Here is a 20,096-nt window from a genome sequence, read left to right on the forward strand (position 1 = left end):
GGGAAATAATTTAGGACTGGGCTTGGGGTTATTATTTTTTTTAAAAAATAGAACGTTGAGCCCGTGGCTTTTGTTGGCAGGCATGGGAATCAGCGGGAGAGAGAGAAAATAGGGAGGACAAGATCAGGAGCAGGGAGTCCTCAACTTACAACAGTTTGCTTAGTGACTGTTCAAAGTTACGACACTGAAAAATGGGACTTATGACCGTTTTTTCACAGCTACAACTTTTGCAACATCCTCATGGTCAGGTGATCAAAATTCGGCCCTTGGCAACTAGTTCATATTCATGACGGTTGCAGTGTCCCAGAGTCATGGGATCCCCTTTTGCCATCTTTTGACACGCAAAGTCAATGGGGAAGCCAGGTTCACTTAACAACCATGTTACTATCTTAACAACTGCAGTGATTCTCTTAACAACTGTGGCACAAAAGGTTGTAAAATAGGGCAAAACTTACTTAACCCAAGTCTCCCCTTAATAACAGAAAATTTGGCCTAAAATGTAGTCATAAGTTGAGGACTCTCTGTATGGCCTTTGTGGTCATACAGCAAAATAAACACAAATTGATTCTATGAAGCAATTCAAAGGCACAAGCACCCATAATTGTAAAACATCCCAGGGTCCTCTCTATTGGCTGTGATGAAAGCTTTTTTTTTTTGGGGGGGGGGGGGGGAAGAAATTCTAATATAATTATGCACAATTCTTTTCATAAATAACTAGATGGTTTACATTTGATGTATGGGCAGAAAGACAGCATATAAATATGTGCATTTATATTGTACCCATTTTTAAATTTTCTGTCTACACAAGTCTATTACTTCACTATTAAATCTCCACCTACTCCTAGCTACTAGCCAGATAATTTGCATGGAAGAAAACCTATAGATTTCTATATTTTATGGAAATCCTTCTCCTCTATTAAAAAATAATTGTTTCTGTTGTAATAAACTATCCTATAACTATGTGATCTTACATGTACACTTAGGATACACTGATCATCACCATTCCTAAATGAGATTAACTCCAACGGCTTATTTGAAATTATTATTTTTCTTTGAACAAACCTTTTTAAAATATTCTTAAATGCACACTGGGAAAATGAAGATAGCATAAATCTTACAGAATAATCGCTTTAATACCTATTCATTATATTTTATTGTTGTTTGTCATTAACATCCGATATAAACCTCTGATTCTATATAATGGCTTTATCTTATGATATTTCTGTTATAGATAGTACAAGCAGGATAATAAATATTTTCTACTGAAAATAAACACATAGCTTTCTGTAAACGCCCTTCCCTGTAATTCTATAATCTTCCAAACAGTTATCATTATTTCCATCTTTCCTATCCTCTGGGAGAGGGAAAATCAGCTTGTCACTCTCGGCTACTACTAAGCAAAGTACTAATAATCCTTTAGGCCACCAATACCTCTGTAGGCCATGTGGCTAAGATGATGACAGTCTGAAGTTGCAAATATATAGAGGACCACACTTTCATTTCCTGGGTATGTGATGGCAAAATTGCTTTGCCATTTTTTTTTCTGGATTGGACTTTTGGAAGCACATTTCAAAATATTCTGCTTCTTGCTTTGCACTACACGTTAAGAAATACTTAAAACAGTAACAACTGTATGGTTCAAATTTAACCTGTCTGTACTAAGACAAAATAGACTAACAATCTTAAGGCAGGCATGTTATTTACCCAAATATGTCCACCACCCCTTAGGAAAAGATGAGCAAAATCCTGTGCAGTGCCTGGCTTCCCCCCTTATCAACCTAAGGTGAAATCTAGCTGAGACCAGAGTTCCTCCCTCTGGAATAAATGTGGACACATCTCCCACATCATCTGTGTGAGCATATGAACATCTGCATTTTGCCAGAAGTTTTATTCCATCAAAGTCAAAACAAAATCCCTTAGTTAAGAACTACTGACTAAACTGTACTGCCTATAAAATAAGTTATCTTCCATCTTAATAAGAAACATTGTCGATATAGGCACACCCCATTCAATAACCAACACCAAACAATAAAATGAAAATAATGGAGATGAATGAGAAGACTTTACAGAGAAGACTCCACAGAGAAGGGAGGAAACAGAACCAGATGAATCTGGGAAGTTGCAAGTGAACAGAAATGGAGAAGAAATTAAAGAGAAAAGCCAATTTCCGTACTGTAAAAAGGTAAAGGAGCCACACAAGCATCACCGACCAATCGAAGGCTAAACTTTAAGCCACACCTCAAAGGATGTTTCAGTCTTTTGTAATTACAAACATGTATACATCCAACTATTTATAAGACACAGGTAGTTTTCAGATGCATCCTCCGTTCTGTGAAATGTCCAAATAAGCAGGTTACTCGTAATAGTGTTACAAAGATTTGTACTTACAAGTCTTTTATTAGCCTCATGGAGGAACAGTTAAGACAAGCAAGGTTCTCCAAGTGACCTACAAGTGGGGAAAAAGCAGGCTGGGTAGGCAGTCCATCCAGAAATAGATAAGAACATTACACTTACCAGTCTGATATCAAAACAACTTTCACATCCACGCGCTATTCAATACTTCAGGAAGAAATAATGCCAGTTAAGATCAAGAACAAGAACCTGTAATGGATTTTGTTAGAACTCACAGCGGCAGAGATTACAGGCTGTCCTCGACTTACAACCACAATTGAGCCCACATTTTTTGTCGCTAAGCGAGACATTTGTTAACTGAATTTTGCCCCATTTCACAACCTTTCTTTACACAGTTGTTAAGTGAATCACTGCGGTTGTTAAGTTGGTAAGAGGGTTGTTCAGTGAATTTGACTTCTGCATTGACTTCGCTTGTCAGGTGGTCATAAATGAGTCAGTGGCCAAGCATCTGAATTTTGATCAGGTGATCATGGGGACGCTGCAAGTGTGAAAGATGGTCATTAAGTCGATATTTTTGAATGCCTTTGTAACTTTGAAGAGTCATTAAATGAACTGTTATAAGTCAAGGACTCCCTGTACTTAAATTATAAAAATTCAGAGCTGAGCCTGATGAATTATTTTTAAAAAAATCAGATTAACAGAGTTGGAAGGGACCTTGGAGGTCTTCTAGTCCAGGCCCCTGCCCAAGCAGGAGACCCTGCACCCTTTCTGACAGATGCCAGCCCAGCCTCTTCTTGAAAGCCTCCAGTGATGAAGCTCCCACAACTTCTGAAATCCTTTTCTGTGCAGAAGGACAACGGGTGTCCGAATGCAATGGCAGACCGTGCAGAAAGTAGTTAAGGAAGTCTTTACTGGCACCGCATAAACCGCAGGTGCCCTAAAGGTGTCTCTCAAAGGGCTAGAAAACCTTTTTCCCTGGAAAAAAAAGAGCCTGAAAGGGTTGCGTAGAACAGAAAGGCTGGTCCTTGCCAGTGCCTGGCATTAAGACCAGAAGCCCCGAGACGAACAGGGAAAGGATAAACCAGGGTGATAATATTTCCTGCCAGGCAAAGGAGCCGGTGATTCCCCGCTGTGGTTTTATAATCCCTATGCAATCAACTCTTCCACTTTCACAGGTCTGGAGCCCTCAGCATGCACAGGCTTGACTACCAGAGTTTATTTAGGGACAGCTGGAAGTTGAAAAAAGTGGACTTATGACCTTTGTTCACATTAACGACCGTTGCAGCATCCCCAAGGGCTCACCTGATCAAAACCTGGATGCTTGGCAGCCGACTCACACTTACGACGGTCTCGGCGCCTCCGGGCTCACAGGGTCCCCCCGGGGGGACCTTCCGACAAGCCAGGTCAACGGGGGAAGCCGTCCTGCCCCCTGAACAACCATCTGGCTGACACTCTGGCGATCCATTTAACGACCATGGTAAGAAAGTGGGGGCAAAGCTCCCTTAAGGGCTTGTCAAATCGTGGTCGTAAGTCGAGGACCGCCTGGGTTTGTGCCCGGCCTTTGAGGGGGTGGGGGCGCTCCTTCTAAGGGGGGGGGAACCCCGTCTCTCCCCCTCCCCCCCCGCCTGCTCTGTCCCCCCCTCCCGAGGGAAAGGGGGGGGGCTCCGGCTGCCCCGTCGTTCCTGCCGGGAGGAACTGGGCACGCAGGGCCCCGGATCCCCCGGCTGGCTTTATAAGCCTCTCAGGGAGGCATCCGGGGCCTTCGCGGGCAGGCCGGGATTACCTGAGGAGACCCGGGGACATCCCATAATAGCGTCCCGGGAAGGGCAGGGGAGGCTGCGGGGCCCTCCGGGGAAGCAGCTCCGCCTCCCACGGACGGGGGGGGGGTCCCTCAACCGCCCCCCCACACATCAGCCCCCCTCGCAGCCCCCTCACCCACAGACCCTTCCCCTGTGTGGGGGGGGGGCCCTCTGCCTGCCCCGGGGGTCGCCCCGAGAAGGCTGCCCTCCTCCTCCTCCTCTTCCCCCGGGGCCTCTCTCCTCACCTGCCGCGGCGGCCTCTCCACAGCCCGGCGGGGCAGCCCCGGCGCCCTCCGCGCGCATCGCCTCAGCAGCACGAAGGCCGCCATGCCTGGGCCTGCCAGCCGGTCTGCGCCTGGGAGGGGCCGGAAGTGGCCGCGGGGGCACGCCGGGAGGTGGAGTCTTCCGGCGAGGGAGGGAGGGAGGGGGCGCGGGAGGGAGGGAGGAGCACGTGCTCAGGGCCGCCCTGCCAGGTCGGGAAGAAGAAGGGAAGGGCAGGAAGAAGGGGCCTCGGAGGTCTTCTAGTCCAGCCCCCTCCGCCGTTTCAGACAAGTGGCTCTCCGCCAGGAATGGAGCCCCCACAGCTGCGGGACTCTCGCGTGTATCCTTACGCCAGTGTTCTCAACCTTGACAACTTGAAGATGTCCGGACTTCAACTCCCAGAATTCCCCAGCAGCGAATGCTGGCTGGGGAATTCTGGGAGTTGAAGTCCGGACATCTTCAAGTTGCCAAGGTTGAGAAACACTGCCTTACGCTTTCTATTGATGTTGTTCCTGATTGCTTATTGGTATCCCATGACTATCATTCAATGTTGCACCTTAGGATTCTTGACGAATGTATTTTTATGCACACAGAGAGCATTTGCAGCAGAGACAAATTCCTTGTGTGTCCAGTCACACTTGGCCAATAAAGAATTCTATTCTTATTCTATTCACAAGCCAGAAATTCCACGGGATCAATTGTTCTGTCGGGAAATTTATCCTTGCTTCCAGGTTGCTTCTCTCCTTGATTAGTTTCCATCCATCGCTGCTCCTCCTGCCTTCAGGTGCTTTGCAGAAACAGCTCAACTCCCACTTTGGGGCAGCCCCTCAAATATTGCAAAACTACTTATCGTGTCCGTCCGTCCCCCCCCCCCCCCCCAGTCCTTCTTTTCTCTAGACTTGATATATCCAATTCTGGCAACTGTTCTTCATATGTTTTGGTCTCCAGGCCTTTTAATCTTAGTTGCTCAGCTTTGCACTTTTTCCAAAATCTCAACATCTTTTTATATTGCGATGATCAGAACTGGATGCAGGATTCCCAGCGTGGTCTTATCAAAGGATTATAAAACGCTGCTAATGATTCACAGGGTCTTTTGACTCTCTCCCTCTCTTAACGCGGCCTAGGATTCGCATCGGCTTTTTTGACTGCTGCCCTGGGGGCTATAAAGGCAGCCTTTGGCTTACGTGTGACAGGCCTACGACCATTCGGTCCGTGACTGTTACCACAGCATTAAAAAAAAGGGGCTGACAACCAGGGTTCACACTTACGGCCATTGCAGCATCCCTGTACTCACACAACCAAAATTCACGTGCTTAGCAACTGACTCATGGTTATGACGGTTGGAGCAGCCCCGGGGATCGCATGATCCTCTTTTGCAACTTTCTGACAAGCAAAGGCAACGGGAAGGCAGATTCACTTAATGACCGTGTGATTCACTGAACTGGAATGATTCAGTTAACTGGCAGGAAAGGTCACAACATGGAGCAAAGCTGACTTAACTTTGCTTAGCAATGGAAATTTGGGAGGCAATTGTGGTTGTAAGTTGAGGATTAGCTGAAGCGCCTGTTTCCCGGTCATTCTTCCCAAAGGCAGGAAATTCCTTTTTTTCTCTCTCTCTCTCTTTTGTGTTTGCATCTACCCAGAAATCCTGGAAGCTCGAAAGTTGTGCAAGTAATTTAGATGGCTTAGAACAGGGGTGCCAAGCTCACGGTTGCGTCACATGCTGCCCCCGCCTGATTTAGCAAAGGGGGGGGGGGAAGTCCAGATACGTCAGGTGACCACATGAGTTTGACACCCCTGGGCTAGAAAAACTCTAGCAGAAACAAAGCAGGCCCCTTACAGTGTAGGAGGAGATGCTGACTTGGTTTTTCTGATTTATTATGATGAATTTGGAGTTTCCACCCTGGGAGAAGGAAAAGGTTAAGGCATTCATTGCTCCAAGTCAACACAGGACGAGGCCTCCCTATGCCTTGATGAAGTCTCTGGTTTTTAAGCCTCATCATTCATAAGCCATGATGTGTTGTTATCTGCTGAGTGAGCTATTACTGGCGTCAGAAATAATTGTTAACAAACCCACGATTGGTAGCATGCAAACCAAACACGCTAATCAAAGCACATACCGACCCAAAGGTGAATTTTTTATTTACTTTATTTGTCATGGAAACAAAGTTTGGAGCCTTAAGATAAAATTACAACGAAGGATTGGATTATGAAAGTTGAAAGCGGAAATAAAGAAAATGATATGGAGGAGCAAAAAAAGTCTGGGAAGTTATAAAATGTCTATACAAAGGCAAAACTCTGCAGTGAAGTTGCCCCCTGCAGCATGGAAAAGCCCCCCACCCCGCCCCCACCCCAATGAAGCACCAACAGTTATTTCTCCAAGCAGGCTTTGCAGCCAGATTAACTTTATGAGTAAACACTGAGAAAAGGCGGAGGTATAAAATGTACTGCTGGTTAGTCTTTGACTTACAACCATTTTTTTGCCCTTGGGACCTTTGCTGCATCCACAGGGTCACAGGATTTACATCTGGATGCTTGACAAAAGACTCACCTTTATGACGGTTGCATGTCCGGGGTCAAGTTTTTTTGCAACCTTCTGACAAGCAAAATCAACGGGGAAGCCAGATTCATTTCGCAACCTGGTTTAGCAACTGCAGCGATTCAATTTACCAATTTGGCAAGAGACGTCGTAAAATGGGACAATACTCATTTTAACGCATTCTCACTCAGCAACATGAATTTTGGCTCAATTGCGGTCCTACCTCGAGGCCTATCTTAACAAAACTCCCTGATTCTTTCTGTTCAGGGCTACGAGGTTGAATGGCTGCCCGTAATCTTTGTGCCTTGATCCCCGACCTGGTGGACCCCTCATCCCCCAACCCGGATCTTTGTTCCCTTGTCTTCCTCTTCTGGAATTTCTTCTGCCCCCCCCCCAGTAGCTTTCCTTTTGATGTCTCAACCCTTTCTTTCTTTCTCTCTTTCTTTCTTCCTTCCTTTTTTCCTGGCTGTCTGAAGCTCCTTGGAAATCAGAATCCCAAGTAACATCATTTTTCCTAGTTCAGCCTTAGGAATCACAACCGTTGATTCCAAGGGGCCCTTTGGAGTCACCACGAAGGGGCTTCCCCGCAGAGGGCAGCTGTACTTGGGGGGTTTGGGGGTCCCCAGCTTTAAAAAAATTATTGAAATGTTTAATCTTTAAAAATAGAAAGGAAAACACCACAAAACCAAACAAAACATACATAACAATGTGAAGTAATTATACAGCCTTCTCTATCGGGTTCCCTGCTTAGCTTTTATAGTTCTCTGCATTGCCTCCCCATTGCTTCAACCTTGTCCTATAACGTAACAAGGGTGATGCTAACGCGTATAATAATATGGATTATTTATATCACCATATCTTCGCATTCTCCAACTTCAAATCCTGCCAGCTGAGCCTGCAGCTGTTGTGGAGCTGCCCACGTGGCTTCTGGGGGGGCCAAGCGGGCCCAGCCAGATGCCCGGGGACCCTCCTTCCCTGCCCGCGAGGCAGGCGGCCCTCCTGCAGCTGGGGAGGGGAGGGGGCTGAAGGGGGGGGGGCTCCTGGGGGGGGGGGCTTTGTGTTGCAAAAGGCGGCCCTTTGTGCCGGGAGGCTCGGGCGGAAGGGAAGGGGCTGAGCGCAGAGGCCCATCCGGGGGCCCGCGGGCGCCAGGCTGCCTGGGGAGCCCCTCGGGGCAGACGCTCTCGGGGTCGGGGCTGGAGGGGAGGGGAGGGGGCGAGGGCCGAGCGCTGCAGGCGGGACCCCCAGAAGGGAGACTCTCTCCCTGCAGCAGGAGCCGCGTCCTTCCAGCCGGAGGCGGAGGTGCAGCCGTGGCGGGGTGAGCCCTGGGGGGGGGGGGGCTGCGAGGGGGCTCCGTCGGTCCTTCCTCGGCGGCGGCGGCGGCGGCGGCGGGTTTGAATGGGGCGCGGCGGGTCCGGCGGCGCGAAGGCGGCCAGGCAGCCAATCAACGCGGGGCATTTTTCGCGCTGGTTTCGGCGGGCGAGGCGGAGGCGGAGGAGGCGGGTCCGCGGGGCGGTTGGGCGGCCGGCCGGGGCGGCGGCGGCGGCGGCGGCGGGAGAGGCAGCCGGAGCAGCGGCACCCCCAGCCCGGCCCAGCGCCAGGCGGCCCCCCGACCCTCCCTCCACCCGCCCGTCGGGCAGGAGGGCAGCAGCGGCGGCGGCAGGAGCGGCAGGTCAGTGCAGCGCCCGGAGCCCCCAGGCGGAGCCCCCTCCCTCCCTCCCTCCCTCTGCCCCCTTCCCGGCTCTCCATCCCGGCCACCCGCGGCGGCGGCGGCGGCGGCGGGAGCGATGCGGGCGCGGAGGCTCCGGGGCGGCGGGGAAGCCATGATGGCTCCGTCCTGCTGCCGCCGGAGGGATGGAGGGATGCGGAGGGGAGAGCCGGCCACGTGCAGCGGCGGCGGCGGCGGCGGCTCTTCTGCCGGGGCCGGGAGGCAGCGGGGCGGGGAAGGGGAAGCGGCTCCCCCGAAGGCCTCCCTCCCTCCGGGGCAGCCGCTGCGCCCGCGCTCCGTCCTCCGCGGGAAGGCGGGCAGCTGCCGGCGGGGCCTGGCCGGCTCCCTGGGCGGAGGAGGAGCTGCGTGCCGGGCGCCCTTCCCGCGGATCCCCGCGTGGCTCTCCCCGTGCCCGGCTCCCTTCTTTCCCCCGCGGGGATCCGCCCGCCCCCTCCGCCTCCGCCTGCGGGCTCGCCTTTCGCGCTTCCCGGCGTCCCCGGAGCGGGGCGCGCGTGGAGGAGGCGGCCGGGTTGGAGCGAGGGATCCGGAGGGGCGCGAGAGCTGCGCGCCTTTGTATGGATGGGGCTGAGCGGGGCGGCCGCTGGGTCGAATTGCTCCCCCCCCCGGACCCCTCCCCGCTGCGCCCCCTCGGACGGGCAAAAGCACGCGCGGCGCCTGCTTAAAGGAAAGCGGGGAGCCGCGTCTCTTGCAGCCCAGTCGGAGGGGGCCCCGGGCGGCGTTGAGCCCCAAAGGAAGCGCCCGCCGCTCCTCCTGCAGCCCGTGGCCCTTGGACCGCAAGGGCGGCTCTCCGGGACCGGCCACCCAGGGCGCAGCCAGCATCCCTTGGAGGCTTCCCGGGGTCGCTTGCGGAGGGGGAGGCAGCTGCTTTAAAGCGGGGCCTCCGGAGCTCCCGTCTTGCTGGGCTCGGGGCTGCCTTGTGCAGGAGGGCAGCAGAGCCCCAAGTCTCCCCTCCCCTCCCCGGGGCAGGAAGGGGGCCTGGCGGTCCCTGGGGGCTCCCAAACGACCCCAAAGCTCTCCAAATAAAGATGTCCGTGGATGTGACAGCAGGCCTGGGATTCTCTTGGCCCCCTTTGCACCCCCGGGAAAGGCCGTCCGGTTTTCCCCGGTGCTGGGAGGGTCCTTGAGCCCAGCCCCTCCCCCCCTTTCCCCTTTGTGAATTAACAGGTGTGACCCCCCCCCCCCTGAGCCCATGTGGCTGATGCAGCCTTTGTTTATTGATTGATGCGCCTCCAACCTGTGGCCAATGGCTTTAAGGGCCCATAAAAGTTTCAGAAATATCTCACAGGGGTCTTTTTGTTCTCTTCAAGTGGGGGGGGGGTCCCCCAGCAGCCATCAGAACAGTTTCTCTCCTCCAGTTGGTCCTGTAAGGAGGCTGACAAAGGATCCTCAGCAGCTTTTCCCCCCCCCCAGGAACTCGGGTTATTGGTCCGGTTTTGGCCGTTAACTTACTTACAAATTTTTATTAAATGGATGCCTTTTTTTGTTCTAAGCATCAAAATTGGATTTCTCGCATCACTTTTGATAAACATTAAATCTGTGCTCATTTTAAAAAATAGGAATTAATCTGTACTAAACAAGGCGACTTATTTATGCTTCTCTATTAAATGCCTCTACTTCCCTTCTCCCCAGTAAGGTGAGTTTTTCTGGAGGGATTGTTTGTGAAATCAAGATGCTTTAAGAGTTAACTTTGGGGAGTTGATCCCTTGAGCAGCAGCGTTTTTTTTTTTAGGTTTTTGGGAATTCCTGAAAAAATATACGTTACTTTAATTAGTGGCTTGGTCTCGGCACACAGACACAAGGTTCAATTCACATCTCATGAATCATTTAAGCGCATACAGTTCTCCATGCACTCATCCAAATTATTAATTAAAAAATGGTGCAGGGCAGCATAAAAGCCCATCGCAGAATTGTGTGGCTCTGTAATTTGATGGTACTTCAGTTTCACAGGGATTGCTGATCGCGTGTATTATAAATTGACTATATAAGTCCTTTAAATTATACTAGCCAGCAATCTGCTAAGGAATCAAGAAATCAGGTTGTCCTCAAAAGGTTTGTTTCTGACTAACCCTTCCTGATTACTAACAATTACGGCGTGGTTTTCAAGCTGTTACAGATTAATTTCTTTTATGATCTGCAGATCATCAAGTTTCTTTAATATTCTAGCCCAGTGTTCTCAACTTTGGCAACTTGAAGATGTCCGGACTTCAACTCCCAGAATTCCCCAGCCAGCAAATGCTGGCTGGGGAATTCTGGGACTTGAAGTCCGGACATCTTCAAGTTGCCAAGGTTGAGAAACACTGTTCTAGCCTGTGTTTCTCAACTTTGGAGGCTTTAAGATGGGCGGACTTCAGCTCCCAGAATTCCCCAGCCATACCACAATTGGCGGGGGGATTCTGGGAGTTGAAGTCCGTCCATCTTAAAGTCGCCAAGGTTTATAGTTCATCTGGTCCTAGAGATTTAGCAAGTAAATGGGTATTTCCTGATTGTGTTTCCCTAAACAAGGCTGAGTCTTTAATCTTGATTCTTCTTCTATTTATGCAACTCTTTCTCCCAACATTCCTGCTGCTCCGATTTCCCCATCTTAGGTGTCCCTAAAGCTGAGTCTTGTATATGGCTCTGCTCTCCGAAGGAGAGATTTTCAAGCGAGATAAATTGGGAATTTCCTGGGAGGAATTTGGGGTCCCTGAGGAGGTCAAGATAATCCATTTCTTCCACCGGTGCTTCTTACAAAGAATAGACACCAACAACTCCATAGGAAGCCCTCCGCTCAACAACCATTCGTTTAATTATGGTTTGAACTTCTAATGTCACTAAAAAATGAGACTTTTAACTGTTTTTCCCCCTTACGATTGTTTTAACCGTCCCCAGGGACAAAATTCAGACGCTCGGCCACTGGCTCATATTTATGACGGTCCCAGGGTCACGTGATCCCCTTTTGTGACCTTCTGACGGAACAAAGTCATTGGGGAAGCCAAATTCACTTAATGACAATGTCACTCACTTAATTGTAATGATTCATTTAACAACTGTGAGAAGACATGTTGTAAAATGGGGGGGGAATGTAATCACCTCTCTTAGCAAAAGCCGAGGTGGCGCAGTGGTTAAATGCAGCACTGCAGGCTACTTCAGCTGACTGCAGTTCTGCAGTTCGGCTGTTCAAATCCCACTAGGCTCAAGGTTGACTCAGCCTTCCATCCTTCCGAGGTGGGTGAAATGAGGACCCAGACTGTGGGGGCCATATGCTGGCTCTGTAAACCGCTTAGAGAGGGCTGAAAGCCCTATGAAGCGGTATAGAAGTCTAACTTCTATTTCTATCTATCTATCTATCTATCTATCATCTATCTATCTATCTATCTGATTGTTGGGGGCGATATGCTGACTCTGTAAACCGCTTAGAGAGGGCTGAAAGCCCTATGAAGCGGCATATAAGTCTAACTACGATTGCTATTGCTATAAAATAACTTTGGGGTTCAGTTGTTGTCGTAAACTGAGGACTACCTGTATTCCTTTTGATGTCTTCCTCCACTTATTTCAACCTGGAGTTAATCTGGTTTTATTCCTTTGCTTGAAGCTGTGGATTTTTTAAAACATCGGTAGTTCTCGTGACCGTAATGGAGACTGCCAATTGGAGCTATGAGTCGTAAAATGGGTTTAGCCACATGCCTAAACCTGATTTTGCAGCTTTTGTGTGTGTTCAGTGGTTGTTAAACGAACATCGTTTTCTGCCATGCTACAGTTTCACCGAAAATTGGAAGCATCCGTTAGTTTTCAGTAAAGCATGGTCACGTGACTAAAATGGCGGTAAATGCGGCCATGTTGCTGAGCGCCGGAAATGCGGTCACATGACTTCAGGAGGGGGGCCAACAATCAGACCCTTTGATCTGAGTAGTAAGTCTCCCTTTTTTTCAGGCAATTTGGACAGTTTTCTGAGCGACCGGTCATAAGATTGAGGACTGCAACTTCTCCCTTTTTTGTCTTTCCGTTCGTTTTGGGTAGTTCTCCTCCCGTTGCCTCTAACCACGGGGGGCCTCCCGCCAGTTGCCTTCATGTATTAAGCGCTGCTTGCTCCCTCTCTCCCTCTCTTGGGGTGCTAGAAACCCCCCAAGTCTGTCTTGCTGGTTCCTTCTGATTTACTCCCCATAGTTTGCACAGAGGAAGGAAACGGTTCTCCTAGCCCCTTCCTCAATGGCCTTTGCGGGGTCTTTGTGTCCCTGAATAAAGAAGGATTCGCAGAGGCCAGGTTTAAAAGCCACCCACCCACCCCGGTTTTGTTTTATTTTTTGTGCTAGTCCTTGTGGCGTCTCATGAGTTCTGCCCCTTCCTCCGGAGACCCTGACTCAAGCCACAAGCCTCTTCCAGCTCTCTGCGATCTGCACTCACTGTCGCAAGAAGAAAGGAGGGTATTGGGAGCTCAGGGTTGAAGTGCGCAGCCCTCCGTGCGCTCTGAGCTTGGCAGACGTTTCATGACCCAGCTAGATAACATCATCAGGGCTAGTAGGGAATCCTGGCTAGAACTGACAATGTCACCTAGGTTTAGGTGAGAGGTTTGCAAGAAAACAATCCAGTTTCAGAGAGCACCAGGGGCCTCTCACTGTCTCAGGGAGCCCTCGACTTACAACAGTTCTCTTAGTGACCGTTTGAAGTTATAACAGCACTGAAAAAAAAGTGATTTATGATCGTTTTTCACAGGGCCCATCCCCGTGGTCATGTGATTAAAATTCAGATGCTTGGCAGCTGACTCATACCTTTTTTTTAAAAAAAATAGAATTTATTTTTATTTTCAAAACAAACACAACACGTAAAATCTTCCTTCTTTACATACTGTAGAAAGTGTGTCAGTTGGTTACAAAAGGCTTCCGTGCACCTCTTCCACAGTCATCAAGCATAATTCATATTAACTCAAGTATTTTAACTCAGATATTTATACATGTTACCCTTATAACTCCACTTTTATTTGACTATAATTATTTAAGCATCCTTCATCATAAAATATTAAACCAAGATTTAATACATAACCACATACTGGCATTCCATTTAATATTTCTAAAATCCTCCTTTTCTAATCCTCCTTTCCAAATCACTGTTTGCAATTTTCATCTAGTTTCCTTATATTATACCCATACATATACATATACATACATACATACATACATATCCCATACATATGTATATATATCCCATATATATATATATCCCATATATATATATATATATATATATATATATATATATATATATATATATCACATACATACATACATATATGTTGTCATCATTATCCCTCCTTTATTTGATTATATCCTGTATCATAACATTTTCCTCCTAATAATCAAAACTTAACTGTATCTAACTTAGTTCTTTTTTATTAACCTTTGTATATAATCCAAAAGGATTTCTAATCTTCCTTTCATGGGTACAATTCAATATTCAAATCCAATTATTACTTATCATAACACTATACATTGTATACATTATTATCATTTCAAATTAGAAAAAGAGGTCCAGTCTTTAAATGAATTAGAAAAATACCCACAGCAATAAAAGAGGGAAACTTTAGTCTGTAAATTACAGAGTCACAAGGAGAAGGTAGAAGAAGAAAACTTAATTCATCCGTTTCAAAAGGTTTGCATAGATTCGATCCATGAAAATAACATTTAAAAAGTAAGATAACCACCGTCCAATACCATTCCAAATTTAATTCCGCCGCTTGATTCGTCTATTCTTTAATTTAAATTGGTTTTTGAGTTTTTATAGGCAGTCTCTTTTTTAAAAAGCAATAAAAATTCCTCACCAGCTGGAAACTCATACATGACTCATACTTATGACGTTGGGGGTCACGTGATTTACCTTTTGTGACTTTCTGACAAGCAGAGTCCATGGGGGAAATGATTGAACAACTGCAGAGATTCACTTAACAAAGGTGAGAAGAAAAGTTGTAAAATGGGGCAAAATTCACTTAACAAATTTTCTCACTTAGCAACACAAATTTGGGGCTCGGTTGTGGTCATAAGTTAAGGACTGCTTAGCTAGTTTGTAATCTTCCATGGGCAGGTTGGCTGATGGGGAATATCAGGCTCCAGAACTCCGAAGCCCATGATGCTGCACATTTCTATCTTTTTTCCAGAATACCATTTTGTGCCTATCGGAATTGGCAGGGAAGGAAATTTATTGGCAGAGGCTCAGTGAGTTCTGGAAATTGTTTTGTCACATCCTTAATATTTGCTGCTGGCAAAGAGCGTGTTTCACATACCGATGAATGTAGTTGGCACAGATTTGTTTCGGTTGCTCGCAGTTGTGAGTCACCAACTACCACAAACCTTCAGTTGACTTGATGCAATTACAACTTTTCTGCCTGCCAGAGATCCGTCATCCCGTCTCCTGTTCACAATCATATTTGATATTTTTATCTCTCTTCTTTATGGAAGGGCCAAACCGGATCGCCTTTCTTGCACACTGTCGGTTCCTTAGGCGTTGCAGTGGTGTGTGTGTGTGTGTATGCTTTCTGCCTTGTTGCATCCATGCTCACATCATAGTAAAATTAAAACAAAATGGTGAGACGGGGAAAAACAACAACCCAAAGCTCTTATCTGGGGCTCCTTGCAAAATTGGAGAGAAGATGTTGAGTGGAATGACCTGAAGTTAAGTCTTGGGCATCTTTGGTGGTCAATAAATGTTGAGGCTTACGGCTTGAATCCTCAGTATTTTTTGTTAACGGCTGGGGTAGAGGAAGAAATCTGGAGAGCGAAGCCAGGGTTGTAGAAGACAATTTGTACAAAATCATTGTGGGCTGATCATCTCAGAATAAAGTTGAAGGGAGATTAATTTTGCAGTAAGGAAACAAGAAGCATCCAATGCACAGGTATGGCGTCGCCGCACAAGTAGTTTTCGCTTAGTGCCCCTAATTGGGACTAGAACTTTTGTCACTAAGCAAAGCGGTCATTAGGTGAATCATCAGATGACACCACTGCTTATTGATGGCAGTTCTGGTAGACCCAGTTGTGGTTGTTACGCCCGCAGACTTCCAACCTCCTTCTATCTTGTCCCCCTTTCACCATGCCCAGTTAATTTTGTTAGGTTTCATGAGCAGAAATAATGGGGAATAAGTCTGCTTTGCACTGCTCAGGGTTTCCCTTGAGTTTCCCTTGTCTAGCCCCAGGTTCACCCACAAAACCGCGCCCGACTAAACCGCGTCGCTGAGGTCATCAACAGGGCGACAACAGCGCGGAGACAGAAGCACGCTGTAAACCCTAAACCTAAAATTAACCCCTAAACCTAACCCTCCTAAACCTAACCCTAAACCTTAACCTAACCCTTAACCTAACCCTAAACCTAACCCTTACCTTAAGTTGAATCGGCTTGCTTTCAAAGCTCTATTTAAAGCACCCTTCTTTCTCCGCGCTGGCTGTTGTCGCCCTGTTGATGACGTCAGCGACGTGGTTTAATCGGGGGCGGTTTAGTCGAGCGCGGTTTTGACGGGTCACGCTACCCCCAAGCATTGTGTTGAAGGCTTTAGCAACCCAAAAAGCTCTGAGGAGGGTGAGAGATTAAATCCTATGAAGAGACATTGAAGCGGTTGGTTGGGCCTGTTCAATGGGGATATTACGGGACTCTTCCTAGACCAGAAAAGACGTTGGAAGAAGTTGGTCAGAACTGTTATTGTTGGAGAGCGTAGGACATTAAGACCTGCTTTGAAGTTATGGGAGAGCAGATTTGAGTGGAATATGGTGGAACGCCTGGCTTCAGTTATGGAACCAACTTTGCAAGAGAGATGTTGGCCTCCATCTTCCTTGGATGTACGCAGACCCTGGATGGCCATCTAGGTGGGACGCTTGAGTTTGGATTCTGCAACTCTTGAAGTGAGTTGGCTTCGATGGCCATTCTGGAAACTTAACAAAAAAAACCCATCAGCTTAGTTTTAACTAGATGACCTCTGGCCGCTCGGCTTACGGTTTCAGAGATGCTTCTCTACCAGATTCCTCAACAGCTTCAAACAATAACAGGGCTTCTGATGTCCGGCCTTGGAAGATTCGAAGAGGAATCTTGGCTTGTAAGGAAGCCCATGTTGGTCTGTAAAGCGTAGTCAGACATCAGCGCAGGAAATGTTTTTATGGTGACGTTTCGTATTATGATTATGAACTGTTTTATGGTAACGTTTATGTTATAACTTGTCTTATAAAACCAGCCTGATTTCCGTTTCACGGGAGTTTTGGGGTCCCAGATATTGGACCCATTCTGAAAGTCAAGCCCTTTGAGGCCCCTTGATTCGAAGCGTTTTGCCCCGGGGTGCCCAGTTCTGCCTAGGGAAGCTTACGGGAAGGGAAGTGTCAGCAGCCCCTGGATAAGCTACCATCAACAACAAGAGTCGTTGTAATTAGATCCAGGTAACTTAGAACCTCCAATTAAAATCACAGCAAACCCACCATAATTGCATGTTGCATTGTTCCTTAAAACGGTTTAGATTAACGTTTCATGACTTAATTCTCCAGTCAACATGGCCGTAACTCAGCCGTCCGGGGTATATCCGCCTATCCGGTAACTGCAACAATTAGAAAACAGCTTTATATTTTACATTTCAGCTTCCCATCCTTAAAGGGCAACCGCAGAGCACCGATTCCTGAGTTTCAGACGAAAAATTGCATTGCAGATGAACTTCAATTTTGGGGGGGGGGGTTTCGCTTGCAGTCAAAGGAGACACTGATCTTTTATAAATAAAAGAGATCTGAGGAGGTGGTCCTCTGCGCGCCGAATGAATGGGATAATTGTTAGCGATGTGGTATTCTTTGAAACAGACTCAACCTTCTGTCAAGCTACCAAATTCAACGGGAGCCTTTTCACAAATTAAAAAAAAAAAATCAGTTCGGCTTCCACGGTTTTCAGTCCTGAACTTACAATAATGTTCCATTACAACTAAATCGAAAAATGAGCGATTTCATTTGTGAAGTTGGGCTTACCATGTTATTATAGCAAATCTCTCTGCCCATTTTTATTTGGCTAATTTAGACGCTACTAAATTAAACTCTAAAGCTAAATCCTAAGCTTTGGTTTCTTGGGAGTTCCCATCTTCTCTATTACGTTTGCAGGGCCTTTGGCTGCGACAGCCCAAGTTTTAGGCAGTCAGATCAACAATTGCTTTCTGGTGGAGGGGCTGGCAGTTTGTAGGGAGGTGGGGTCCCCTCTCTGGCTGGGCCTTTTTGTGCGTTTCTGGGACTTGGGATGTTTTCTGTGAGTTTCTTGTTTTAATGCTAGATCATTGCACCAGTGGTTTTCAGCCATCAGATTTGCATAACGTACTCCAAATTTGCTTTCCATATATATTCCATACATGTTCCAAATATTTGGAATATTTGGCATTCCAAAAGAGCTGTGGGATCCTGTAAGAGGCTTCTGGGGCTACAAGTTGCCCTCTTCTGATTTATGACAAGGATCAATCTGGTTCTGTGATGAGGACAGGAGAACATCGGGATCCATCGTGAGTTGTTGAATGGAAGTTCAGAAGTTTGATCCTGAAAGGAGGGGTTGGCTCATTTTATCCCCATCTGAACTTACCCACAGGTGTATTTAAAAAAAAAACAACATTGGAAGCTTGGAACTTTATTAAAATAAGACCTTTCTATGGGAAGTAATCGATCAAAAGTAAAGCTGTATTTTTAAACCGGGAGGGTGAGCTTGATTTATTGTGCAGCTGAGAGATAAATGTTTAAATCGTTTCCTAACTTGTACTTAGTTAGATCAACCTTAATTACTATAAAAATACTACAGAGTGCAAGCCTGGGTGTCAAGATAGGTCAAGATTTTCATCCTGCATGCAGCTCTTGCAGCTCAGCCAAACAATATAATTTCATATTATGTCCTGTTGGTAAAGGAGGGATACAAAATGATCCCTGTACATAGACATCACACACCGAGATAACATCACAGTGGCATGCTAGGATGATTTTTTTTCTTAATTTGACTTTTGTCCACATACGTCCAATTAAAGGGAGGTGCAGGGTAATTCTGCTGCCTTGATCATGTTTCTGATGATAATGGTGGGTAACTCACCTGGGAAGACCGTTTGGGGGGCATTTGCAGGTTCCGAAAAGTTTTCTTATCTCTGTCATTTAAGCTTGTGGCCCTGGGCAATGTCTGAACATCGTTGGGATGCTTGCAAGCCTTCCCTTCCGTTTGGGCTCCCTGCCGTACATGCTTAGCGGAGTGTGTCGCTCTGGATGTGAGCACATCCGTACCCAACCCTCTCCTTGTCTGCATGCCTCCCTTCGCTCTCCATGGATGCTCCTGCTTGTCCAGGGCCCCATTTACTGCTTCGACCCGTGGCGTCCTCTGACTCCACCCAACAAGCCATGGGGGGAGGGGGAACCGTTGGCCAACTCTCCTCTTCAGCATGGCCACCATCTGATGACCCTTATGAATATTCTCAGGCATTCTGCCTTTGATGCCGGGAGTTCACCTTGTAGAGATGAACAGAGAAACGGAAGGATTCAACGGGAGCCTTTTCACAAGTTTTTTTTTTTTTTAAAGTTCTGCTTCTATGGTTTTCAGTCTTGATCTTACATTTATTGCACTTATCAATTACAAATATTGTCAGAAATGGGGCAAGGTCTCCCGCTTGGGTGGGAGGTTGGGCTAGATGACCTGCAAGGTCATTTCCAACTCTGTTGATCTCTTAATCAAGTAGTAGCAACAGCACTTAGACTTAGCTACCACTTCACGGCGCTTTACAGCTCTCTCTAAGCAGTTTACAGAATTGGCCTCTTTCCCCCCAACAATCTGGGTCCTCATTTGACCGACCAGGGAATGACGGAAGGCTGAGTCAACCTTCAGCCGGTCAGGATCGAACTCCTGCTGGCAACGGGCAGTGAGTTAGCCTGCAGTACTGCGTTGTAACCACTGCACCACCTGAACATATGACAAAATGGAGATCTGCCCATTATGCTTGTGTATCCGTTCCATCATATGACTAGCCTGATTTATGACCGTGGAGCAGCCCTTCTCCACAGCAATCCTTCTGCATTTGCATCCTTTCGCCTCCCCAGAACCTCCTGCGAGTGAAGATTCCCCGGGGGTTTCCTTGCGAAGGGGGCCGAGGCGTCTCACTGGGCTGCCTGGTCTCCCAATGAAAGCGGGGACGGCCGAGGCTGGTTTGCAACTGGCACTTGGGCAGCTTTTGAGATCTGCAAAAGGGGAATGAGTCACTTCTATCCCACATCCTTTAATTTCCTGTCAAGATCTGCCTCTTGTCTATTTGTAGCCCATTTCTGCCTTGGATGGGTTGAGGTGGAGCCTGGCTGTTAGTCACGGTCCTTGGGGGGCCTTGGGGTCCCTCCTGTGGGCCTTATGGGCTTTGTTTTTATGCAGCCTTCGAAGTTCTCCGGCCACAATAATGCCTGAGTAGCTATTCCCCCCCCTTCTCAAAATAACA

At 47.6% G+C, this 20,096-nt stretch overlaps 1 protein-coding gene across 1 annotated transcript in view; it reads left to right on the forward strand.

Moving 5' to 3' along the window:
- The first annotated feature begins 8,503 nt into the window (after nt 1–8,503).
- NSD2 (nuclear receptor binding SET domain protein 2) overlaps nt 8,504–20,096 on the forward strand; it is a 50,044-nt gene continuing 38,451 nt past the window's right edge. The window contains exon 1 of the mRNA XM_032226986.1: nt 8,504–8,620. The gene's annotated coding sequence lies outside the window, so the exon portion shown is untranslated. The remainder of the gene's footprint in view (nt 8,621–20,096) is intronic.

The sequence above is a fragment of the Thamnophis elegans genome, chromosome 11, assembly GCF_009769535.1.
Source record: "Thamnophis elegans isolate rThaEle1 chromosome 11, rThaEle1.pri, whole genome shotgun sequence".
Classification (NCBI taxonomy): Eukaryota; Metazoa; Chordata; class Lepidosauria; order Squamata; family Colubridae; genus Thamnophis; species Thamnophis elegans.